Source organism: Scyliorhinus canicula, chromosome 10 (assembly GCF_902713615.1).
Source record: "Scyliorhinus canicula chromosome 10, sScyCan1.1, whole genome shotgun sequence".
In the NCBI taxonomy this organism is placed as follows: domain Eukaryota; kingdom Metazoa; phylum Chordata; class Chondrichthyes; order Carcharhiniformes; family Scyliorhinidae; genus Scyliorhinus; species Scyliorhinus canicula.
Window position 1 is genome coordinate 72,954,656 of NC_052155.1, and position 27,353 is coordinate 72,982,008.

Sequence of the window (27,353 nt, forward strand, 5' to 3'; positions counted from 1 at the left end):
TAATATCTCCCCAAAGCAGCCGCTGGATTTCAGACCTGATGAGGGTCCTGTCCTGGGCGCTGTACCGTCTGCTTCTGGTGGCGACAGGTTTGCAATCCGGGGTTAGGTTTGCAAAAAAGGAAGGTGGGTCGACCTTAAGGGTTGCGAGGCCACACACAGTAAGGGGTGGTAGGGGCCCGCCAAATTTCAGTGTTAGGCTCTGGAGGTTGCACTGGAAGTCCAGGCCTCGTAGCAAGGCAGCGCAGAGGTTGGGGAGGACGTAGAGGCGGAAGCCGTTGAACTCCACGCCCTGGACAGTGAGAATGGCATTGCAGTACCCCCCGGATCGCCATGGAGTGGGATCCGGAGGCCAGGGAGATTCTCTGGTTAGCGGGGTGTACCGCGAGGGAACAGCTGCTTACCGTATTGGGGTGAATGAAGCCCTCAGTGCTCCTGGAGTCCAGCAGGCAGGAGATCTCATGTCCGTTGACTTTCACTTTAGTTGAAGCAGTCGCGAGGTTGTGTGGTCGAGACTGGTCAATTGTGACTGAGGTGAGACGCGGCTGGTCGTTAGCGATTGCAGACGATGAGCGGCCAGATGAGGTGCCCGATGGGCAGGGCTCCTGAGTCGGGTAAGATGACGGCGCCCAAAAGCTGCACTTGTCGTGGGGGAGGCAAGATGGCGGCGCTCTGGGGCTGCACATGTCATGAGGAAGGCAAGATGGCGGCATTCATTGGTCCTGGGAGGAACAAGATGGGGGCGCCCATGGACCGCATGCGTTGCGAGTCGAGCAAGATGGCAGCATCCACTGGCCGCATGTGGTCCAAGGAGGGGAAGATGGCGGCGCCCACTGGCCGCACGTGGCGGGTGCCGGGACAATAGCAGCGATTGAGCGGGTCTGGCATACTGCAGTGAAATGACCCTTCTTGCCACAGGCCTTGCAGAGCACGCTCCGCGCCGGGCAGCGCTCTCGGGGGTGTTTTGACTGCCCACAGAAGTAGCATTTGGGCCTCCCGGGGTTGGTTGGCTGCCCGTGCGGCACAGGCATGGGGTTGGCTGAGGGCAGTCGCTGATGGGGTCCACAATGGGGCTGCCGTCTGCAGAGTCCACGATGCACAGGGTGGGGTGAGCCGCGCAGTCGGGAGCATAGGCCTGAATGTTGCGTAATGCGACCGTATGGGAGAGCGTTAATTTTTTGGTCGCCGCAAGGTCGAGCGTGGGCCCCTCTAAGAGGCGCTGGCGGATGTATTCAGACACTATGCCCGTAACAAATGCGTCTCTCATTAGCAAATTTAAGTGTTTTGTGGCCGAAACGGCCACAGTCACAGCCTCTAACTAGGGCGAGCAGGGCGCCAGAAATCTTCCACCGACTCACCGGGAAGTTGGCGCCACGTGGCGAGGAGGTGTCTGGCGTAGATTTTGTTAGTCCGCTGAGCGCAGTTTTCCTTCAGTAGCGCCATGGCCTCTGCATAGGTCGGTGCGTCCTGGACTAGTGGAAAGACAGATAGATAGAATAGATAGAACAGTACAGCACAGAACAGGCCCTTCGGCCCTCGATGTTGTGCCGAGCAATGATCACCCTACCTAAACCCATGTAACCCGTATACCCGTAACCCAACAATCCCCCCATTAACCTTACACTACAGGCAATTTAGCATGGCCAATCCACCTAACCCGCACATCTTTGGACTGTGGGAGGAAACCGGAGCACCCGGAGGAAACCCACGCACACACGGGGAGGACGTGCAGACTCCACACAGACAGTGACCCAGTCGGGAATCGAACCTGGGACCCTGGAGCTGTGAAGCATTGATGCTAACCACCATGCTACCGTGAGACCCCTTGGAGCTCAGCTGCGTGTAAAGGATCTGGAGCTTCTGTGCTTCTGGAATTGTGTCTGGCGCAGACCCAATGTACGCTTCAAAACAGGCTAGCCAATGTTCAAAGTCCTTTTTGGCGTTGTCTGCTTGAGGATGCAGCTGCAGGTGATCCGGCTTGATGCGGAGGTCCATCTCTGAAAAAAGTGTAATAAATTGATGCGCTATTAATTACGCAAAGACGAAAGTAGGATGTAATCGAGGCTTTATTATACTGAGATGTGTGGCCACCTACAGCAGCTGACGAAATGACTGCTGTATGGGGAGCACACATATTTATACTCCGCCTACTGGGCAGAGCCAGCAGGCAGGGATCTACCCCCGTACCTGTAGTACAGGGGCCTTACCATAAAGCACCTATATAGAACATAGAACATAGAACAGTACAGCACAGAACAGGCCCTTCGGCCCTCAATGTTGTGCCGAGCCATGATCACCCTACTCAAACCCACGTATCCACCCTATACCCGTATCCCAACAACCCCCCCCTTAACCCTACTTTTATTAGGACACTACGGGCAATTTAGCATGGCCAATCCACCTAACCCGCACATCTTTGGACTGTGGGAGGAAACCGGAGCACCCAGAGGAAACCCACGCACACAGGGGGAGGACGTGCAGACTCCACACAGACAGTGACCCAGCCGGGAATCGAACCTGGGACCCTGGAGCTGTGAAGCATTTATGCTAACCACCATGCTACCCTGCTGCCCATATGGGATATCAACATCCCATATGTACAATATGTACATCAGTGGTGACTACCACATTACAGAGATTACGTTTTCCCGGGGCGAATGAGTTAAAGGCAAGGTGCCACAAGCGTGTTGTCATTCACATGGGGAAAAAACATTTTGTTTAAGAAGCTGAATATACGATGGGTTTTCCCGTCACCACCAGCGGGATTCTCCCCGGTTTTCGCAGCAGGACCAACATTGAAAATTCCTCATCCTGGTGTTCCTCATCCCTTCTGGTGCCCGCGGACCCCTGACTCCTCCATAGAAGTGCAGCTGGAGTGAGATCAAGAAGCCCCACTGGCTTAACAGAACTTAAGAATTTTTAAAGGCATTTGGACAGATACACGGATAGGAAAGGTTTAGAGGGATAAGGGCCAAATGGAGGCAAATGGGGTTAGCTTAGTTGGGTTTTTTGGTTGACATGGACCAGTTTGGCCCGAAGGGCCTGTCTCCGTGCCGGAGATTCTTTGATTCTATGTTGACAACTTTGGAACTCAATATTACTTCAGACATTATATGAAACCTGGTTAATATTGAACTTACGCTTCGCTTGTAGTTCTGTGGACGTTCCTGTCTCCATAATATAAAAAAGATATAGAGAAACTGAAGAAGGAATTAAAAAGATTTACCACAATGATACCAAAATCGAGAACTTATGCCTTTAGGGAAGATTGAACAGGCCGGCGTTCTTTTTAGGTGTGTTCTGATTGAGGCCTTCAGGATTGTGGAAATATATGATAGCCATGGAGAAAATGTTTCCACTTACAGATGAGATGAGAACTCAGCGCAACAAATGTAAGATGGTTACCAATAAATGCAATAGGAAACTTCGGGGAAACCTCTTACCCAGAAACTAGTTAGAACGTGAAAGTCATTACCACACCCTTGATGCTAACAGGTGGTCTTTTAACCTCTTTCTGCATTGAAGCTAGGTCCTGGGGATAATGCAGCTAACAGTGCCCCTCTCATTTCCCTGCTAGCCTGTATGGTACCCAGAGTTAAAATCAGGGCTAAAATGTCTAGGGTGTTGTCATTCGTTATGCTAATAACTGAGCTTTAAATATTAAATGAAATTAATTTGACATGTGTAGCAGTATTCATGAATTCAAACCCTTACATCTTTCAGAGTAAAATTAACAATTAAAAAACGAAATTAAAATTCTGTTTGAATGATAGCATAGAATAAAACACCTTGGACCTGAAATTCTTACAAGAGATATTATGTGAATGAGTTCAACTGGAACTGTTGTCTCCACTATTTTACTGCAAATGTTAATACATTCTGAAGAAATAGGTTATAGAGTGATGAATTTAAGAGGAATGTGTTAAAAGTTCGTGCACCAGCGTTCCACAACATAATTCCAGTGCCATTGTCTCTTGAATTCAATGCCTATCACACATACTCCAAGACATCTCGAGCCGATGAATATTTCACTTTTTGGGTTAACAACTGAGTGAAACTGGAAAATGTGAGAATATTTCCATTATTTTTGTTCATTCAAAGATATTATTGTGCCTTATTTGCCTACAGCTGTTTTATGTTTTAATACATTAAGAATGCAAAGTGCAAATAAGTTTATTTTCCTAATATAAAAATTATGATTTAGCTGACAACTATAAAAAACAAAATAATGGCAAAGCGGTCACAGATGTAGTGGAACTCTTTATATCACAGAATATTTTTACTCCTCGAGGGAAGATTATAAATTCATACAAAAATCTAATTCGACATGAAATAATAAATTGTCTCCCATCCATCAAGCAGAGGAAGCCTTTGTCCAGTTGTTGAAACAGGATTGGAGGTTACAGTGATGGGTTTTTCGATCAAGATCATTGCACTGATGGAATATCAGAATAGCTGGAGTAAGAACAACAAAGAACAATACCGCACAGAAACAGGCCCTTGGGCCCTCCAAGCCTCTACCGATCATGATGTCACCTTGGCCACAACCCTCAGCACTTCCTTGTGCCGTATCCCTCTATACTCATCCTATCCATTTATTTGTCAAAATGCCTTTTGAACACCATCAATGTATCTGCTTCCACAACCTCCCCTGGCAATGCGTTCCAGGCACTCAACACCCTCTGTGTAAAAAACCTATCTCGCACATCTCCTCTAAACTTTGCCCCGCAGACCTTAAACCAATGCCCCCTGGTAACTGACCCCTCCACCCTGGGTAAGAGTGCCTGCCCATCCACTCTATCTATGCCCTCATAATCTTGTAGACCTTTTACTGGTCACCCCTCAACCTCCGTCGTTCTAATGAAAACAGTCCGAGTCTATTCAGCCTCTCCACATAGCTGACACCCTCCAGACCAGGCAACATCCTGGTAAATCTCCTCTGCACCCTCTCCAAAGCCTCCACATCCTTCTGGTAGTGTGGCGACCAGAATTGCACGCAATATTTCAAGTGCAGCCGTACCAAGGTTCTATACAACTGTAGCATGACTTTCCAGTTTTTATACTTGATGCCCCGTCAAATCAAGGCAAGTATTCCCTATGCTTTCTTGGCTACCTTGTCCACTTGTGTTGCCACTTTCAAAGAACTATGAACCTACATGCCCAGATCTCCCTGACTTCCTGTATTCCTAAGAGTTTTGCCATTTACGGTATATTTCCCCTCTATGTTAGACCTCCCAAAATGCATTACCTCACATTTATCTGGATTAAACTCCATTTGTAATTTCTCTGCCCAAGTCTCCAACCTACCTATGTCTTCTGTATCCTCTGACAATCCTCAACACTATCTGCCACTCCACCAACCTTGGTGTCATCTGCGAACTTACTAATCAGACCAGCTACATTTTCCTCCAAATCGTTTATGGGGCAGCAGGGTAGCATGGTGGTTAGCATAAATGCTTCACAGCTCCAGGGTCCCAGGTTCGATTCCTGGCTGGGTCACTGTCTGTGTGGAGTCTGCACGTCCTCCCCCTGTGTGCGTGGGTTTCCTCCGGATGCTCCGGTTTCCTCCCACAGTCCAAAGATGTGCAGGTTAGGTGGATTGGCCATGCTAAATTGCCCGTAGTGCCCTAATAAAAGTAAGGTTAAGGGGGAGGTTGTTGGGTTACAGGTATAGGGTGGATACGTGGTTTGAGTAGGGTGATCATGGCTCGGCACAACATTGAGGGCCGAAGGGCCTGTTCTGTGCTGTATTGTTCTATGTTCTATGTTCTATGTATACTGCAAACAACAGAGGCCCCAGCACAGATCCCTGTGGAACACCGCAAGTCACAACCTTCCGTTCACTTCCCATGGGTCCCTGGCTGAGCACTCCCTCCCAGCTGCCACGTTCCTGCTCCAGCCTACCAGCCAAGGTTGGATTTGCCGGTCAAGCAGGGCATGTGTAGTTCATGGAAATAATGTGTGGTTATTAAGCTCAATGAACCCTGTACACTTCAGGAGTCCTTGAAATCACTGGTTACTACATACATTCCTATTTTTGTTGCTTGCCTTGCTTTTTACATTGACATTCAATGTTTTTCAGTGAGACCCTACCCCTTTTAAATTCAAAACTATTAATTATGCACGCACCTAGAACAGTACAGCACAGAACAGGCCCTCCGGCCCTCGATGTTGTGCCGAGCCATGATCACCCTACTCAAACCCACGTATCCACCCATATACCCGTAACCCAACAACCCCCCCTTAACCTTACTTTTTAGGACACTACGGGCAATTTAGCATGGCCAATCCACCTAACCCGCACATCTTTGGACTGTGGGAGGAAACCGGAGCACCCGGAGGAAACCCACGCACACACGGGGAGGACGTGCAGACTCCACACAGACAGTGACCCTGCCGGGAATCGAACCTGGGACCCTGGAGCTGTGAAGCATTTATGCTAACCACCATGCTACCGTGCTGCCCACCTCTTTGCATTCAATGCTCCCAGGCTGCTATAGGGTACCAGAAATTCTAACTAGCCTTCTCTCATTCCTGAGGTTGGCCTGCTGTACATATATATATATTATATATATATATATATTGTGGTGAATGTGTAGTACTAGTAATTCACCAGTGTATTAGTATCATGTTCTGCCATTGTGTTACAGTTGTTACATGTTATGTTGTTGACCTTGTGGGCTCCACCTATGAGCCATTGTGTGGCTTCACCCACAGGGGGATATGTTGGGGCATGTACGGGCTCCGCCCATGGCTCCTCCCCTTGAAAGGAAGTATAAAGAGCAGTTGACCTGTAGGCGGTCCACAGTATTGTACTAGTCGCAGGCAGGCTCTGTTCTAAGCTGATTAAAACCTCGGTTTGCTTCTACTCGTGTCTTTGAGTGAATTGATGGTCGCATCATCTATATAAATATATATAATAGCATCTTCTATTATCGTCCAAATTACATAACCTATTTACCTCCATTTTACTCACGCCTGTCAGAATTTTAAAGGCTTTGGGTCAAATCCACTTTTGATAATTTACTCGGTGAAAATGCCCAAGTCATCGCTGTCACACTTTTACAAGTTTATAGAGATTCACTTAGATTAACATAAGCTATTTTAAATTACAATCAAATTCATGCATTCACCAAGGGTTGGTTAGATGTGCATGAGTTTTTTATTTGTCAAGTTATTTCAGTTGAGGGGCTTTTTGTATTTAATAAAATTTCCATGACCCTAGTCTTTTTCAGACCATAAGATATAGGAGCAGAGTGAGGTAATTCGACCCATCGAGCCTGCTCCACCATTCAATCATGGCTGATACGTTTCTTGTCCCAATGATCCTGCCTGATCCCCTAATTAATCAAGAACCTATCTATCTCTGTCTTAAAGACACTCAGTGACTTGGCCTCCACAGTCCACAGCCTCCTGCGGCAATGATTTCCAGATTCACCACCCTCTGGCTGAAGAAATTCCTCCTCATCTCAAAGGATCATCTCTTCAGTCTGAGGCTATGCCCTTGGTTTCTGGTCTCTACTACTAGTGGGAATGTCTTCTCCCTATCCACTCTATCTGGGCCTCTGAGTATTCTGTAAGTTTGAATAAGACTCCCCACCTCCTCATCCTTCTAAACTCCATCGAGTACAGACCCAGAGTCCTCAACCTCTCCTCATATGACAAACCCTTCATTACGGGCATCATTCTTGTGAAACTCCTCTGGACCCCTTCAAGGCCAGCCGTCTTTCCTTAGATATGGGACCCAAATGAGCAAAACGTGGACAATATCCAGGCTTGCGTTGACAGGCGGCAAGTCAACCCATGCTACACAAGTGCCAGGCAGTGACCATCCCCAACAAGAAAGAATCTAAATATCGTCCCTTGACATTCAAAGGCATTACCATCGCTGAATCTCTCACTGTCAACCTCCTGCGGGGTACAATTGATCAGAAATTGAACTGGAATAGCCAGGTAAATACTGCGTCAAAGGTTCGCAATTAACTCACCTCCAGACACCATGAAGCCTGTTCATCATCTATGGGGCTCAAATCAGGAATATAATAGAATACTCTCCACTTGCCTGGATGAGTGTAACTCCAACACTCAAAAAGATTGACAACATTCAGGGGGGAAAAGCCCACTTGATTAGCACCTTCTCTGCCACCACAGAGCAGTAGCAACAGTGTGTACCATCTACAAATGCACTGCAGGAACTCCCCTGGAGTTCTTCGACAGCACCTTCCAAACTTCCAAACCTCTAATACCATTGAGAAGGACAGGAAATGGGAACACCACCACCTTGAAGTTCCCCTTCAAGCCACTCACCATCCTAAATTGGAAATATATTGCCATTCCTCCACTGTCGCTGGGTCTTTGGAACTCTCTCCCTAACAGCACTGTGGGTGTTGCTGCAACAAATATCCTGCAGTGGTTCAGGAAGGCAGCTCGCCATCATTTTCCAAGAGCAATTAGGGGTGGACAATATATGCTGGCTTAGCCAGTGACACCTACTTCGCAGGAATTAATGTTCTAAAAGCATGGTGGTAGTGCCACACAATGGGGTGACACTTCAATATGAGAACAGGAGTTTGTCTCTGCAAGAGACATTCCTACTAATGTTGGGCATGGACAAATTCATCTGTGACTGGTAGATTTCAGAATATGCAGTGAAGTCGGTCTTTCCCTCAATGGTCCTCTCACCTCCTGCCACCGACCCAGCCTGCCAGCTATGCTCTTCCGGACTCAGCTGACTCATTCTGTCGTGGTGCTACTGTGACATTCTCAGTGATGTAGCCTTGTCAACGTCAGTGCTTCTTCCAAGTGATGTTCAACGTGGAGGAGCACTGATTTACCAGCTGAGGAATGACGATAGGTGGGAATGAGCACAATTTATGCAAAGGCACAATTTCATTGTCTGTTTGAACAATTAGAAATTTATCTCATGATGTCTTCCCATTTCCAAGTGCACTCATCTTTTATTATGAGGTCGTGAATTTCTTTAGAGCTGCTCCTCCACTGTTATCAAAGCTTCATCAGAAATGGGTTTTCTCCCACACTTGGATTAAGGTGTTGAAGCAAGAGTAGATGCAAGGGAATTTCCAGGCATACAAATGAATGCTTAGTGCATTTTAAAATTAAAATCTGAATTATTACTTCAATATGATGTTTTAACAATAATGTATTAGGAGCCCATTTCCATTTAAATATATTGAGATGAAATAAACTCTCCACTAAAAGCTACTTAGAGGGCTTTCTCTTTTATACAAGATTTGTTGATAAAATATTCAGGTTTTCTCTCTGGTGTTTCACAGTGCAATTATAAATTGCTGGGTGTATATTTTGCATCCTATTTGGAAGTGAGTAATTAAGAGTGAGCAAATGGTGGTGAGTTATGACAGGCATCTTTAACGTGCATGTGTGAGATAAAACTTGCACTTCCAGTCATCAGTGGCATATACTCTGGTTGGTCCACAGTCATCTCATCAAAACAAAATGTTCTGCCAACAGTATGTGAAATAACGGCACTCTGTCAACAAAATTGCATATTATCCAGCAAGTAAAACGAAGGTGCCAATTTTAAAGGCTGTCCCAGTGAGTGGAGGTATGCTGAAGGACTGAGTGGTTGAGTGGTCAATGTAATCCCCATTTTTAAAAAGGGAGTCAGACCTAATCCAGATTACGCAAAAATTAAGAGTCTCCAATTAGGGGAGAAATTGCATTGAATGTGGATAAATAGACAATGGGTGGGAATAACCAGATCATGACTGGAATTCTCCGTTCATCAGGATTCACTTTTCCCGCTAGCAGCGCACCCTGCCAGCGGGTTTCGCAGCAGCTTGGGTGGTTTCAATGAGAAATACCATTGACACGCGGCGAGAGGCACTCAGCCCCCCCCCCCCCCCCCCCCCTCCCCCTCCCAGCACTGTAGTCTCAGCGACATTCTGACCCTCAGCACTGCAGTCTCGGGAGCAATCCCTCCCCTCGCAGGCACCAGCACTCCCCCACACACATAAAGGGAACCCCTCCCATGGATTTCCCCCACCCGGCACAGGTTGACAGTGCCAACCTGCACGAGGGCAGTGCCAGGTCACTGCCTGGGCATGTCCCCCTACCCCGGGGGCTATACTTAGCTTTACACCCTGAAGGATACCCTCGACTGATTCATGTTTTTAAATAGCTGCTGTGAACTTCATCAATGTGGCGGTGAATATTCAGTGAGAGGGGATCATGTGATGGGGCTCACTAATTGTATGTAAATGTAATACAATGAAGTTCTTGTACTTTGTGGGTGGGAACCTTGAAACGTCATCTCGCTGCTGTGAACTGTGATATCTGATTCTCGCGATATTTTGCCCCCACATTCTCGCTAACAGCTAACAGGGGCACAAAATTGCCCCCTTTGATAATACCATATGAGAGAATATAGCAGATAATTCAGCTGTGTGGAATTAGCAGAAAGACAGCAACTATTAAAATCTGGGGTGAAATTCTCCCCTACACGGCGGGGCGGGGGGTCCCGGTGTGGCGGAGTGGCGCCAACCACTCCGGCGTCAGGCCTCCCCAAAGGTGCGGAATTCTCCGCACCTTTAGGGGCTAGGCACGCGCCGGTGTGGCTCCCGCTCCGCCGACTGGCACCAACGGCCTTTGGCGCTACGCCAATCGGCATCGGGGCTGGCTGAAAGGCCTTCGCCGGTTGGCGTGAGTCCGCGCATGCGCCGGAGCCTCAGCGGCCACTGACGTTGCCACCATCGCATGCGCGGCGGAGGGGGTCTCTTCTGCCTCCGCCATGGTGGAGGCCGTGGCGGCAGCGGACGAAAAAGCGTGCCCCAACGGCACTGGCCCGCCCGCCGATCGGTGGGCCCCAATCGCAGGCCAAGCCACCATGGGGGCAGCCCCTGGGTTCCGATCGCCCCGCGCCCCCCCCCCCCCCCCCAGGACCCCAGGGGCCGCTCACGCCGCCAATCCCGCCAGCACCAGAGGTGGTTTAAACCACATCCGCGGGAGAGGCCTGACAGCGGCGGGACTTCCCGCCCCCGCCGATTCCCGGGTGGCGGAGAATTCCGGCCACGGCGGGGGCGGGATTTACGCCAGCCCCGGGCGATTCCCCGACCCTGCGGGGGATCGGAGAATCCCGCCCCTGGTTATAAGAGAGAAAACAAACTGCAGGAGCTAAGGACAATTATTTATTAAACAGAGTTTGGAAGGGACATCCCGTCGGGCTCATTTCTAGGAACCCCCGATCACTGTATATACAAATAACTTGAATGTGGCCTAGACAGAATGGAGTTGAAATTTTCAGGTGATGGTACAGGTAACTCTTTAGAAGACAACCTGAAAGGACACCAGCAGCAACAGCAGAGGAGAGAGTGCAGGGAGAGCACAAACCTTTCAGAAAGAAGCAAGATGTGACGTCACAGGACAACAAGGCTTTTGTATAAACTAGGAGCGGGGAAGTGCAAATTTTAATCTGAGTAATTTTGACAGTAGCTGAACTAATAATGAGTATTATCACGGAGCAGGTTTAGAGGCATTGGTTGAAGTAAATAGTTGAAACAAATTATTAATAAGATTATAAAAGAGGAAAATCAAGAATGGGCAGCTGAGACCTGTTGCTTGAAATTTCCGCATCATGTGGGAACTTCAGGACATTTCATGTATCTTGGCATGTGCAGAAAGTGCCTCCTATTACTTGAGCTCTCGCGCAGGATTTGAGTTTGTGGGGCACCTAAAATCAATGCAGAAAATTAGGGAGGATGAGAGTTTCTTGGATTGTACTTTGCAGGATGTGACCATCCCAAAAGCAGTAAGAGTTCAGGATAGTAGGTGGATGGCGATCAGGAAGAGGCAGGCAGTAGAGGAGTGTTCAGGCTGTATGCCAGTCTCAAACAGGTACTCAGCATTGGACACTTCTGGGATTGTCAACAGATTGAAGGAGTGTAGTTCAGACCACAGGCAAGAGAGTGAACAACGAAGAGTAGGAATGCAGTTATACTGTATTCTGGAGATTCCACAGACATTACTCAAACATCATTATGAATGCCACACGATTTATTGTGTCCCTAGTTTCAGGGGAGATCAGAATTTTTGGTATTTGTTGGTACCATCCACGTAAAGGGATCAGGTATAGAGGTCCTATGTTCAGATTTTCAGGAGCTAGGAAGGAAGTTAAAGAGTAGGACGTCGAAGTAGTGATCTGGTTTACTCCCAGTGCCACACAATATCGACAGTGGAAATGGAGGGGTTGATTCTCCAGCCCCACTCACACAGGAGCAAATCACGTTATGGGGACTCTGTAAGAGGGTCATAATGCAATTTGCACTGATGAAAACTCATTTTGAGATTCTCCCCGACCCGGATGGTGATGTAATCTGGTTCACACCTGGCGAGGGTATGAACCAGATTAGCATATTTAAATCTTCATTAACATTTTCAGACTCAGTTTTAAGCTGAATTCACAGGGCCCCTTCAATTCTCCCACCTGCCAGCAGAATGTGAAACCGGCAGAAATCACTGTCTCCAGAAATTGAGACCAGACGTGATGACCATATGAGAGAATGCAGCAGATAATCTGGTGTGCGGAATTAGCGGGGATGTAGCAACTATTAAAAACTGGTTAGAAGAGAGAAAACAGACTGTAGGAGTTGTGGTGATATGCATCACTGTAGATACACAATGGGTTAATGTAAATACACGGAGACTAGCTAGACACTAGAGGGAGCACCAGAGACATGGCACACAGACACTCAACCAATAGGTCAGTAAGATAGGACACGACCAATGGGCATTCACGATTTACACAGAGGTGACACTACCAGAGGGGGGCATTACACCAACCCATATATAAAGGACACAGCACACATGATCTTCCTCTTTCCAGTGGAGACACTCAGTGAGTACAGACACAGGGTTGATTCAACATCACACCCACCACGTGGATTGTAGCAGACTGGTTTGTCAGTCTGAGTAGCTATAGAAGGATTAACAGTAGTGGCGAATCCGAGTAGGAGAATTGTAAATAGTTTAATAAACGTGTTGAAGTTATCTCCACGTCTGAACCTTCCTTTGTCAGCGTGAACATCAAGGAAGCAGCTTAACAAGACCGGAGTTAAGGACGACCTGGCAGTGTTGGTACTGTCATAGGCAAGGCCTGAAGGGGGGAGGGGCTTGAGGGGATATGGTCCTGGGGTGTTGGGCCCTGAAGAGGGGCATTTGGTGAATCTATATCAAAGTGTCGTTCACTCGGGAGGAGGTTTGATAACAGCATTGTGGGGGGGGGGGGGGGGGGTTTGCAGGGTTGCATTTAGCTCGGGTGCCCTTTAAAAAGAGTATTCGCAGCGCAAATCTCCCAACCTCCAGAAAAAGGCCTAAGTGTGGATGGATTCCAATTTGGATGGCGTCGACCCACCTGACAGGAATTATACCGTGTTTACCGCCAAAGACCACACTTAGAAATTGTTTGAGAGAATTGCACCCAGAGAGGTGGGGAGGATCAATGCAAGACTTGAAGCAAGGTGCAGGATGAAGACCATCGATTCTTGGGACATTGGCATCCATTCTGGAACAGGAGGCACCCTTTTAAAAGGAACCTATGTGTGGAACTATACGGCGGAGAAAGCCGCCATTGTTGTCAACTGCTTCAATACCACATTCGCTCCTCGCTATTGGCCTTTGCCGATTTATGGGAAAGCTCAGCCCAATATGTTGGGAGAGGAAGTAGAGACGAAAATAAAACTGGCAAGGAAAGCATATGAGAAAAGAATGACAGCTAATGTAAAATGTAACCCAAAAATCTTTTACCAGCATGTATGTAATAAGTGGATTTAAGAGGTGGGTGGACTTTATTAGGGACAAAGGAGGTGATATATGCACAGTGTATGACTAAAGTACATAATGTGTACTTTGTATCAGAGTTTATTAAGGAAGAAGATTCTAATTCCAGTTCTCTCCCTGCACCGAGTGGTGCACTAAGGCAAACTTTTGTTTGTTCCCACAACTAGTAATTCCCAAACAAGTCACCAGACTGTCGCCGAGGCTTATATCTTGAGGGACATGACACAACTTCAAGCATGGCTGACCAGGAGTCACTCCTGCTCTTTCCTGCTCCTCTGCTAGCCATTGGCGTATTTGACAGGAATTGCAGGGTGTCACACTCAACCTGCTGGACCGTGTTACGAACACGGCCATCTAGTCCAGAGAGACTCAAATCCAGAGCTTCTGGCTCAGAGACAGGATGCTAACCACTGCACTACAAGATTTCCATAAGAGAAAAAATGCTGACAAAATGGGCGGGATTCTCCGACCCCCTGCCAGGTCAGAGAATCGCCGGGGGGGGGTGGCGTGAATCCCGCCCCGCCGCTCCAACGCTGGCTGCCGAATTCTCCGGCACCGGTTTTTTGGCGGGGGCGGGGATCGTGCCGTGCCAATCGGGGGCCGTTGGCAGTGGCTCCCCCCCCCGGAGATTTTCCGGTTCCCGATGGGCTGAGTGGTCACCCGTTTTCGGCCAATCCCGCCGGCGTGGATTAGACCAGGCCCGTACCGACGGGACCTGGCTCTGAGGGCGGCCTGCGGTGTCCTCGGGAGGTGGGGGGGCGTAGGGGATCCGGCTCCGAGGGGGGCCTCCACAGTGGCCTGGCCCGCGATCGGGGCCCACCGATCTGCTGGCAGGCCTGTACCGTGGGGCACTCTTTCCTTCCGTGCCAGCCTGTGTAAAGCTCCGTCATGGCCGGCGCGGAGAAGAAACCCCCTGCGCATGTGCAGGAATCACGCCAGCGGGTCTGGGAACAAGCTGGTGCTCCTGTGCATGCGCCAACTCACGCCGGCCGGCGGAGGCCCCTAGGCGCCATTTGGCACAGCGCCAATTACTCCAGCTCCGGCCTTCGCACCTTCCGGCGGCCCAACGCCGGAGTGGTTCACGCCACTTCTTGGCGCCGGTACGGCCCACCCCGCCGGATACTGGAGAATCCCGGCCAATATGTTTAGAAGAGGATATGGTTGAGGTAATGGCTGGGGTTTTGAGAAAGCTGAGTATGTTTTAAGATTGATAAGGTGCCTTTTCTGGATTGTTTATATCCCAGGTTGCTGAAGGAAGTGGGGGTGAAGATAGCAGAAATACTTGCACTGATCTTCCAACCTTCTCCAGATAGAGAGATGTCAAAGCATTGGAGAATGGCAAATGTGACAACCTTATTCAACAAAGGTATAAAAAGGTCAATTTAATATTAGTGGTGGGTAACATTTTAGAAACAATAATGAAGGAAAATATTAACAGACATTTGGGAAAGGTTTGACTTAATTAAGGAGAGTCGGTGTGCATTTGTAAATGACAGACAAGCTTGATTATTCTAATTGATTTTTCCTGATAAAAACAATGCAATGGATGTTGTCTGTATGGATTTTAAGAAAGCATTTGACAAAGTACCATGTGAAAGGCTTAACGAAATTGAAGGTATGTGTCAGCTTGGTTAAAACGATAGCTGAGAACACCAAGTGTTGGTAAATGGTTGTTTTTCAGGTTTCAGGATGGTAGACAGTGTTTTTTGTTAAGTTTCAATGCTTGAACCAATGTCTTTTTGATGCATATAAATTACTTGGACATTTGATTATAGAACAGAGTAAAACTACAAATTTTGCCAATTATACAGGCCTTAGAGGTAAACATAGAATCACAGAAAATAAGAACTGGTGGAAGCCAATCGGCCCTTCAAGCCATCTCCACCATTCAATATGATTATGGCTGATCATCAAATTCAATAGCCTAATCCTGTCTTACCTTCGTATTTAAAAATGGTGTCCCGCTCTCTCGCTACAGTGAGGAGTTCCGGCGAGTAGAGCAGTGCGCAAAACGGCCGCACGTTCCCCGCTGAGGCTCCCTACCTAACACATGTGCTGTTTTATAATATTGTGTTTCTCAGCGCTGCGAGCATGGCTAAACATTCTCCCGTTTAGTTAAATCCTGCCCAGAGTCAGTTTTTGGGGGCCTTGGGGAATTTCTCCCCAGTCTAGCCCACATTTTGAAAAAACATTCTGCAGTGGGGAGCTGAGCTTGCTGGCAAGACCAACTCCTTAGAGATCGGGGTGCCATTTTGAAAGTGTGCTGCAGTCTCTAAGTAAGCTTGAGTGTATCCCACACCCCCTATCCACGGGCAATGGTGCCGCTCGCAAATGGACACCCCACCCACCTCAAGTAAGGACAACCTGCTATTGGGTTGCTGAGGGCCCCAACCCCTTTTCAGGCTACCTACGTCTCCTTTTGGGCCCCCTTTCACCCCCCCCCAACCTTTATAAGACCCTTTCATACACCTTTTCACCACCCCTACCTTCATGCCCTCCTACCCCCCCCAAGCTCAGGCCCTTAGCAGTGCCAATCTTGCACCTGAGCAGCCTGGAACTGGGGCAGTGCCAACTGGGCACCCTGGCAGTGAAAAGCTGGCACTACCAGGGTGTCCAGTTGGAACTGCCATGGTGCCCAGGTGCCGGCGGAGTGCCAGTGTTCTACCCTCACCTGTCCTGACTATCCGAGGGTCTCCAATGGCCTCCATGACCCCCAAGTGGCCACCACTTGTGGTGACCAGTAGTAATCAGCGCACAGTTCAGGCCTTGCTATTGCAGCTGGTGACTCCCGGGCACCGGATGAAAGCGGCCTCAAATCGGCCACGCACATTTAAATGAGCCTATGTTTTCAACTTGCTGTGTGCAATCAGAAAAAATACAACTCCTTTCACGAGGCCAGTAAGGACATAATAAAAATGTAAGTATGTATTTTGTTGAAGGAAATGGGAATGAGGGGAGATTCCTTCTACTCACTGTCTATAATTGCAAGGAAATTATTTTAAAATATTTCAGATTTAATTACAAATTTGAGGCTGTTCCTGGGACCTGTTGGGGACAGACATTGCACAATCCATTCTATATGAGTATTCAACAACTTCCTGCGTTGTTTTCAATTTAGAGAACGGTGGTCCAATTTTCCTACTTGACATACGTCTGTGCCTGGAAGGCTCATCTTTTTAAGTGAATTACCCAGTGCGGAACTAAACTGTACAGATCTGCAATGTCACATATTCAATTCTCACTCTGTCGCAGATGAATTGATCTCAGGTGCGGCGCTATTTCAGCACCGCAATTGGCTACAGAATCACTCAGGTAAAATAAACAAATTGCCAAGGTTTCAAATCCTGATGCATAGTCAGTAACACTGAAAATTGCACACGTAAATATTAACCGAATCATACATCAAATTTGGCTCTAGATGTCGTGTTGTTCACCGAGATTGTTCCGGGGGGGGGGGGGGGGGGGGGGGGGGGGGGAGCGGGATGGTGTAAGGGGCCCTTCCGATGGCCTTTGTGGGGGAGGCACCTCAGTTATGCACCGATCCCCTTGACGCACCTCGGGGTTCACCGTGTCAGGGCCATGTTTGGACAACCTTGCACCACAGCCTGCCAGTGGAGTACCCGCTGTGGGGGTCGGTGCATAACGGGGTGGCCAGGGTGGTGGGGGGGGAGGTGGCTTGTGAATTGGGCTTCCACTCCATTAATTATATTGAAATGTTTGCATTTCCTGCCAATGGGGATCGGGCTACCAAGTCAATTTTGGTCGGGGCGGGGGGGGGGGGGGGGGGGGGGGGCACTCCATTCTCTACCTGACCTGGAATCCCGAGTCAAGGAATGGAAAATCCACCCCAGCATATTTAAATGAGGATTTAAATATGCTAATCTCGTTCACACCCTCGCTGGACGTGAACCAGAATACGTCGGGTCACGGGGAGAATCGCAAAGGGGGTTCTCTTCTTCGCTAAGCATACTATGGCCCCTCCCCCACAATTCTTTGGCCCCACACGTTCCCCCAGCTAAAACTGCATGGGGCTGAAGGATCAAGCCCTATTAAACTGTGTTGATTTTATAGGGAAAACTTGTATTGTATGTGGTACCCACATTAGAGTTAGATCAGTGATAGGAGAACAATTTAGGGGAGTCAGTGGAGTAATGTCTAGACAGGTAATCCAGAGACCCAGTCTAATGCTCTGGGGACATGGGTTCAAATCCCACCTTCGCAGCGGGAGGATTTTAAATTCAATTCATCAATCTGGAATATAAAAATAGCCTCAGTAAGGGGGAGCATCACAACTATCGGTGATTGTTGTAAAAACCCATCTGGTTCACTCGCGTCCTTTGGGGAAGGAAATCCACCATCCTTACCTGGTCTGGCCTACATATGACTCCAGACTCACAGTAATATGGTTGATTCTTAAGTACCCTCTGAAATGGCCGAGCAAGCCATTCACATCAAGGGCGATTAGGGATGGGCAACAAATGCTGGCATTCCCAGTGATGCCCATATCCCATGAAAGAATTAAAAAAGGTTGCTTTGGTTACAGCTGATGCTGATTCTGAAAACACAACTGCTTGACTATTCTAGAGTATTATGAAGTAGCATTGTTTTTCCCATGGTAACAGATTCTGAGAGGCAGACTTAAAATGCCTGACCATTAAACAGTGTTGGAGACTATGTATGGTACGCTCACTAGAGATAAATAGTGGCAGTAAAAGGCACAAGTTATGATGGTCATAGTTGATAATGGCACTGAATGTTTCTCTTGGCTTCCATTGGTTCAAGCCATTAACTGCTGTATCTGAAGTAAAATACACATCGCAAGGATATAAGATAACTTTCAATCATAACCTCCTATTTTATCACATGTACATAAAAATGAGAGATATGATTAAAGTAAACCTATATTTGTTCTACATTAAAGATTGCAACAAAAAGTCTATGATTTTAATTGTTTCCAGTCATGAAGCACAGTCTGCTTAAGGAAGCACTAACTTCAGGAAATGTTTGGCAAAACTTTTTATACTTGTTTGCAAAAACATGATGCTGCCATGTAAATCAGGTTGCAATGCATTATTCACATTTAATATTTGCATGATGACAGACTCACAGCTCTCTGTATCTTTTCCCTTTATTGGCAAAATATTCCATCTGCAGTGTAAAAGCAAGTCCTCATGATACTCAATTATACTTGATACCAATGTTTTCCTCAAAAACTAAATTTCTTCCTTAAAGGCTGTGTTGCATGTCAGTTTGCATCTTCTCGGGATGCTCAGCAAATTAATTCTAATCTACTGCAGGGATAAGAGCTAGCTGCAAAGCAACTTGTGTCAACCTGACTTCCATGTCTCTTCAACTCTATAGCATTCAACATCAAATTATGAATGAAAAATGGGTAAACTGAAACCATCATTTGCACCATAAGCTCCACTCATTTGTCACTGATGCCAACCCCCTTCACTCATGCTAAACAAAATCATGTGCAATATTGCTTATTTACACCTCCATATTACCCGCATATGTTCCTTCATCCCTACTGATACAATTGTAGATGCTTTCATGCCCCACAGAGTCAATATTTCGATGCTCTTCCTGTTTCTATTCTATGCAAAATCCAGTTTGTCCATAACCTGCCCTGCATTGGTGGCAGCAGCCTTCTGCTTTGTGAGGCAATGGTTTATGCTGTGGCGGTCAACTCTGTGTTGAGCGTCACCGAGTGAGACTCAAGAGCCCCACCCTGGCAAGGCACTCTCTGCTACATTTGTTGTCGAGGAAGACAGTGGGCTGAGAAAGTGTAGGATTCAGTGGCCTCTGTTTTCTCTGGGTCATCTTCCCAGCCAGCTGAGTTTTTCATTTCTCCTCACCTCTGAGAATGCCCTTCCAAACAGTCAGCCTCCAGAGGGCAAGGAGAATGCCCTTCCAAACAGAGACTGCCTCCTCCTTGTCAGTATTAATAGCTGCTATCCTCATATCTCACTTGCACCTGCACTCATAGGGGAGGTATAGACACCCAGATGGTCATGGGCAGTTCCACGTACAGAAGAATTTTGGGTACATGGTCGTCATCCATCGATGAACAGGCACCATTGGTTTAGCAATGAGTATATGTTGGGTTGTTGTTGTTCCACATTCTCTTACTCATCTTGATCATCGTAGCTGTAACTTTTGCAAAACCTGTGTCGATTTCAGCAAACGTCGAGTGGCAGATTGCTGGTGATTGTGGAACTTACATATGTGAAACTATCAACAACCTCCAGCATCACATTGTCAATGCTGACAGATGGCGGTATGGCAACATCATGGAATATAACGTTTGTCTTCCTGAGACTGATGGTCAACGTTTGTCTTCCTGAGACTGATGGTCAAACCAAACTCATTACAGGTGTGAGACAGTCTGTCCATTTGGCCCTCAAGGTGTTCCTTGGTATGGAACGCTGGCGCGGCATCATCAGTGTAGTTCCACTGTCTGATGAGGATTTGGTGCACTTTTGGCTTGAGTCACGGATAAACAAGGCTGAACATCTTTCCAACAATTCTGGCATGTAAGTAGGCGCCCTCTTGGATGACCCGAGGCATATGAAAGCATCAAAGTGAAAAAAATTCCAAAGAGGGTTGGTGCCATTCCAGTGTTGCCCCATCATAGTTGTCCTTACCCATCATGTTGCCATAGAGAGAGGAGATCACATTGAACAGCCTCAGCAGGATGCCAGTTTCATCCAGCAGCTTAAACAGACCGCTTCTACTCACACAATTCTCATAGAATTTACAGTACAGAAGGAGGCCATTCAGCCCATCGAGTCTGCACCGGCTCTTGGAAAGAGCACCCTACCCAAGGTCAACAACTCCACCCTATCCCCATAACCCAGTGGCCCCACCCAACATTAAGGGCAATTTTGGACACTAAGGGCAATTTATCATGGCCAATCCACCTAACCTGCACATCTTTGGACTGTGGGAGGAAACCGGAGCACCTGGAGGAAACCCACGCACAGACAGTGACCCAAGCCGGAATCAAACCTGGGATCCTGGAGCTGTGAAGCGATTGTGCTTTCCACAATGCTACCGTGCTGCCCTAAATCATGGTCAAATACTTTGTTGAGATTGCACATCTCCTCACTAAATTCCATTTATCCCATCCTCATCGATCTATAGAAATTCCCTGCTCCCCCAGCCAGTACATTCAACTTAAAGTTCAGGTTCCTCTGTTCATCAGGCTGTGCTACTTCAGCAATCTCCTTAAATATTATGTTGCTTCCCGTGCTCAAATTCAAATTCAAACCTCTTGTGTGTCCACTTCACTATCACCCAGGACCAGTGGCAGAACATACATTTACAGAAATCCTACTGTCTGGAATTACCCCTTAACCTCACAGCTTCTGTGTCTTCCTTAAAACTCTTCCCAAAATCCATCTTTGTCACGTAGCTTTCAGTCATCTTTCCTAACCTCTGCCCATAAATTGACTTATTGAATTATTTATTATATTTCAGTACATTAAAGTTACTGTATAAAAGAAAGTTATTGATATTATTGTTGGGTGGATTGAAATGAAGAAACAGTTGGCAAGAATTTGAGCAAACTGACATAGCTTGGTTTCTAAAGTAAGATTTTGGAAAGAAAATAATACTCCACTTACATAAGAACTAGGAGCAGGAGTAGGCCATCTGGCCCCTCGAGCCTGCTCCGCCATTCAATGAGATCATGGCTGATCTTTTTTGGACTCAACTCCACTTTCCGGCCCGAACACCATAACCCTTAATCCCTTTATTCTTCAAAACATTATCTATCTTTATCTTAAAAACATTTAATGAAGGAACCTCAACTGCTTCACTGCTGAAGGAATTCCATAGATTCACAACCCTTTGGGTTAAGAAGTTCCTCCTAAACTCAGTCCTAAATCCCCTTAATTTGAGGCTATGCCCCTAATTCTGCTTTCACCCGCCAGTGGAAACAACCTGCCCGCATCTATCCTATCCCCTTCATAATTTTATATGTTTCTATAAGATCTCCCCTCATCCTTCCAAATTCCAATGAGTACAGTCCCAGTCTACTCAACCTCTCCTCGTAATCCAACCCCTTCAACTCTGGGATTAACCTAGTTAATCTCCTCTGCACACTCTCCACGCCAGTACGTCCTTTCTCAGGCAAGGAGACCAAAACTGAACACAATACTCCAGGTGTGGCCTCACTAACACCTTATACAATTGCAGCATAACCTCCATAGTCTTAAACTCCATCTCTCTAGCAATGAAGGACACAATTCCATTCGCCTTCTTAATTACCTGTTGCACCTGTAAACCAACTTTTTGCGACTCATGCACCAGCACAGGCAGATCTCTTATTTATCATTTAAATAAGAGAAACACCCAATTAATCCCCACCCTTTGCTTTCTATTAATTAACCAATCCTCTATCCATGCTACTACTTTACCCTTAAGGCCATGCACCTTTATCTTATGCAGCAACCTTTTGGTTGACTTGGTTGACAGCAAGACTTTCGGTTGCATATTTGATTAGAAATGTCTTTTTGCGCTTCATTGGATACCAGAGTAGTAGACATGTTTCAGCCCTTGTTAGTGTCGCCTTCAGCTATGCTCTGCTGTCACATCATCTAATGTACAAAACAGTAACTCATTTTTTCAGAATACAGTGGAAAGTTGTGATTCTTTGTTGAACTAGTTTGTAGAAAACCCTGTGGCATTACTGTATCATTTATAATGGAAAGGGGAAAGAATGATGGCATCATCAGGTGCCTTCCTTTCAATTTCTTTCCATACAAAGCCATAGGCCCTTGCGTTTCATTGGGGAGGCTTTGTGAGGCAGAGCTGTTGCAAAGTAGAACATCTGCCTAGTTCCATGACCACCTCCCCCACTCACATCTCAACTTCACCTTCACGGCCAACATTCCTCATTCCATCAGAAATCCCAGAATGATGAAATTTTAAATATTTTGGGTTGATGCTGGTATGTTGTTCCATTGCAACTGCAGTGTCTGTCAAGCAGTGCGGTAGAATTTCAACATGGCTCTACAGTCAATCACAGGTGTTCTTCCCAGCCCTCATCTCCTCCATTTTATAACACTCGTAAACCAGAAATTCATTCGCCTCCCCATATTTTCATCACCAAGGCTCTAATTCTAACCTCCATCCCAGCTGTTGCGATATCCAAATAACTTAACTGCCTTCCAGTAACTGCTCAATACTCCGCGAAAGCAGTCGTTCCTGCACCCTGTACAGACACAGCACGGCATAGATGTAGTTTCAAGCCACAGCCTATGTGCTCCCTTAGAATCACATAACTCGCCCGCCTCAGGCTTCAGCCTCCACACTCTCACCCAGTGCCATCAGTCCCTCTATAGCCATCAGCTGCATGTGTTGGAGCACCTCCCAGAATGGTGACAACAGCATGGTGACAGAGATCACATTCACAGGGATCAACTTGTTCTCTTATATTATGATATACATCGGACAATATGACATTTTTTGTACATTTCCACTTGCAGGGAAGAACAAAATGATGTACCGTCAATTGGACGCGAGACACGATGAAGATCCAAACTGTGGCTTTAATCAGCTAGTTGTTAGCCCAGTGGTCGACTACAGAGAAAGGCCGACCGCCGGGAAACCTGGGTACTTATACCCCGCCTCGGAGGCGGGATCTACTTGCCTCTCGACCAACTGGTGAGCAGTCACATGACTAGTCCCAGCCAATCGCGAGAGGCACATGACCAGCCAGAGCCAATGGGAAACCAGTGCTCTGCACCAATGGCAGTGCTCCCACTCATATCACCACATTCACCCCTTGTGGAGAAAGAAGGCGGGGGGGTGTGTGTGAGGGGAAGAGAGAGAGAGGGGGGGTCCGAGGACTGGTGGTATGAGTAGAGATAATCGAAGATATGGGCTGCCCATTGGCTTGTGGCAAAATTAACAATACTACATACTACATTAGGATGCAAACAAAATTACAATTTCGGAAGTTCGGAAGTCTGGAGGGTTCGTGAGAAGAAGGCCACGGGTCTGCCCACCTGGTTCAGGGTGGCTGCCAGAGCTACGTCAGACGCGTCGCTCTCGACCTGGAATGGGAGGGACTCGTCGATAGCATGCATCGTGGCCTTTGCGATATCCGCTTTGATGCGGCTAAAGGCCTGGCGGGCCTCCATCGACAGGGAAAAAGAAGGGGACTGGATGAGGGGGCGGGCTTTGTCGATGTAATTGGGGACCCACTGGGCGTAATAGGAGAAGAAGCCCAGGCAGCGTTTGAGGGCTTTGAGGAAGTTGGGGAGAGGGAGTTCCATCAGGGGGCGCATGCTTTCGGGGTCGGGGCCTATCACTCCGTTACGCACTACGTAGCCGAGGATGGCTAGACGGTCGGTGCTAAACACGCACTTATCCTCATTGTAGGTTAAATTAAGGAGTTTCGCGGTTCGGAGGAATTTTTAAAGGTTGATGTCATGGTCCTGCTGGTCGTGGCTGCAGATGGTGACGTTATCGAGGTACGGGAAGGTAGCCCGTAACCCATGCTTGTCGACCATTCGGTCCATCTCCCATTGGAAGACCGAGACCCCATTTGTGACACCGAATGGAACCCTGAGGAAGTGGTAGTGGCGCCCATCTGCCTCAAACACGGTGTACTTGCGGTCACTCGCGCGGATGGGGAGCTGGTGGTAGGCGGACTTAAGTTCCACCGAGTAAAAGACTTTCTATTTCGCGATCCTGTTAACTAGGTCGGAAATACGGGGGAGAGGGTACGCGTCCAGCTGCGTAAACCTGTTGATGGTCTGACTGTAATCAATGACCATCCGGTTTTTCTCCCCAGTCCGAACTACCAGCACTTGTGCTCGCCAGGGACTGTTTCTAGCCTCGATCACTCCTTCCTTAAGGAGCCTCTGGACCTCGGACCCGATGAAGGTCCGGTCTTGGGCACTGTATCGTTTGCTCTGAGTGGCGACAGGTTAACAATCTGGGGTGAGATTAGCAAACAAGGAAGGGGGGTACACTTTGAGGGACGCGAGGCTGCAGACAGTAAGTGGGGGGATAGGACCGCCGAATTGGAAGGTTAAGCTCTGCAGGTTGCACTGGAAATCCAGGCCCAAGAGTGCAGGAGCGCATAGACGGGGGAGAATGAGGAGTTTGAAGTTTTTGAAAACCCTCCCCTGGACCGTGAGGTCCGCTATGCAGCACGCGGTGATTTAGACGGAGTGCGAACCCGAGGCCAATTCGATTTTATGCTTAACTGGGTGGATGGGGAGCGCGCAGCGTCTTACCATGTCGGAGTGGACAAAACTTTCCGTGCTCCCGGAGTCCAGTAGGCATTTTGTCTTGTGTCCGTTGAGCTGGATCGTTGTCGTAGTCTTGGCAAGCGAGCGTGGTCGAGACTGGGCGAGTGTGATGGAAGCAAGTCCTGGCGAGAGTTCCAGGTCATCCTCGGTGGCAGAGTAATCGCTGGTAGGGCCTTCCGTGTTGGCCCAAGATGGCGACACCCAGGACCCGCACGTGGAATCGGGGCCCCAAGATTGCGGCGCCCAGGAGCTGGGGGCAGTGTCATTGGCGTCTGTGGGCCAGTAAAGGCAGCCGGAAGCGGGGGTCGGGAGGCGGGCCGGAGAGGTCGGTGCACGGCGCGGGGCCCTGGGGGGGCCCGGGGGGGCGATCCGCGATCCTGCGGGCCGTCCGTGTTGGCCCAAGATGGCGGCGCCCAGGACCTGCACGTGGAGCCGGGGCCCCAAGATGGTGGCGCCCATGACCCACACGTGACGTCCGGGACCCAAGATGGCGCCGCCCGTGGGAACCTCGTGGCAGCTGGGGGCAGTGTCAGTGGCGTCTGCAGGCCAGTCGGGGCAGCCGGGAGCGGGGGGTTGGGAGGACCGTGGGCCTGTTGCGGGGGCCGGGAGGCGGGCCGGAGCGGTCGGTGCGCGGCGCGGGGCCCGGGGGGGCGATCCGCGGTCGCTGCGTGGAACAGCAGCGACCGACTTGGTCTGGCAGACCACAGCGTAATGGCCCTTCTTCCCACAGCTCTTACACAGAGCGGAGCGGGCCGGGCAGCGTGGGCGGGGGTGTTTGGAGAGGCCACAAAAATAGCAGCGGGGCCCCGATAGCTTGTCGGAGCGTCGCGCAGCGCAGGCCTGGGGGGGGTTCGGGGTCAGGGGAGGACGGTGGTGGCGCGTGCCACGATGTCCAGGGGATTGCTGCGCGGCCGAGGGCGTATGCCCGGGTGTTTAGGTCAGCGACCTCCAGGGAGGTTGCAAGGGTCCGTGCCTCAGCTAGGCTGAGGGCGTTCTTCTCCAGCAATCGTTGGCGGATAGAGGAGGATTGCATGCCGGCAACATAAGCGTCTCTAATTAAAAGTTCCATGTGCTCAGTCGCCGAAACTTGGGGACAGGCACACATTCTCCCTAGAGCTGTGAGGGCCTGGTAGAATTCGTCGAGTGACTCACCAGGGAACTGCTGTCTAGTCGTCAGGAGATGTCGTGCGTATACTTTGTTGACCGGCCGGAGAAAGTGTCCTTTCAGGATATCAATGGCTGCATCATAATCGCTTTCGTCCTCAATCATTGAATATACCGCCGTGCCCACGCACGAGTGGAGGATGTGGAGTTTCTGCTCCTTGGTGGGTTTGCTGGCTGCAGTTGTCAGGTAACTGTTGAAACACGCCTGCCAATGTTTAAAGATTGCAGGCGCATTTGAGGCATGCGGGCTGGTGCGGAGGCAGTCAGGCTTGATGCGTAGCTCAATTCCAAAATTCTAGCTGATTAAATTGATGTACCATCAATTGGACGCGAGACACGAGGAAGATCCAAACTGTGGCTTTAATCAGCTAGTTGTTCGCCTGGTGGTCGACTACAGAGAAAGGCCGACTGCCGGGAAACCTGGGTACTTATACCTCGCCTCAGAGACAGGGTCTACTTGCCTCTCGATCAATTGGTGAGCAGTCACATGACTAGTCCCAGCCAATCAGACGAGAGGCACATGACCAGCCAGAGCCAATGGGAAACCAATGCTCTGCACCAATGGCAGTGCTCCCACTCATATCACCACACAAAACAGGAGTCTATCAGTATAAGATAGTTAGCAAGAAATCAGCTCGGGAACTTAGAAGAAACATCTTTACTGGAGAGTGGTAGGAATAATGAAGCATGCTTGATTCTGGGCCCCCTATTGAACATGCAACCAGTAAGCAACTTGTTCTGCACTGGACTGAATGCTGCAGTTATTGAAGTGAGCACAAATTTGGTATGTTGTCTGCCAGAATAGGCCTGTATACAGAATAATCCTATATCGCAATCCTCATGCCTAAAAGTGGGCATTAGAAAATGTTCCCTCATTATTTAGTCATTGTCACATTGTGTGCATAGCAAGATCTCGCAAACAGCAATTAGCTCTCACATTTCTTATATTATGACAGTGACACTTCGGACATTCCGAATAAAAACACTTTATTGGCAGTACAGTGCTTTGGGACATCCTGAGAATTGTGAAATGTGCTGTAAAAATGTAAGTCCTTCTTCCTTTTCTGAAGGGCTGTCCAATATTTAATATGAATTACTATCAACCTA

At 48.3% G+C, this 27,353-nt stretch overlaps 1 protein-coding gene across 11 annotated transcripts in view; it reads left to right on the forward strand.

The window, feature by feature from the left end:
* The window catches only part of dlgap1a (discs, large (Drosophila) homolog-associated protein 1a), a 1,116,163-nt gene that overhangs the window by 613,363 nt on the left and 475,447 nt on the right, over positions 1-27,353 (forward strand). The window contains exon 5 of one of the 11 annotated variants that reach the window (XM_038809173.1): positions 15,054-15,175. The exons of the other annotated variants lie outside the window; for them this stretch is intronic. The gene's annotated coding sequence lies outside the window, so the exon portion shown is untranslated. The remainder of the gene's footprint in view (positions 1-15,053; positions 15,176-27,353) is intronic. 11 annotated transcript variants of the gene reach the window in all.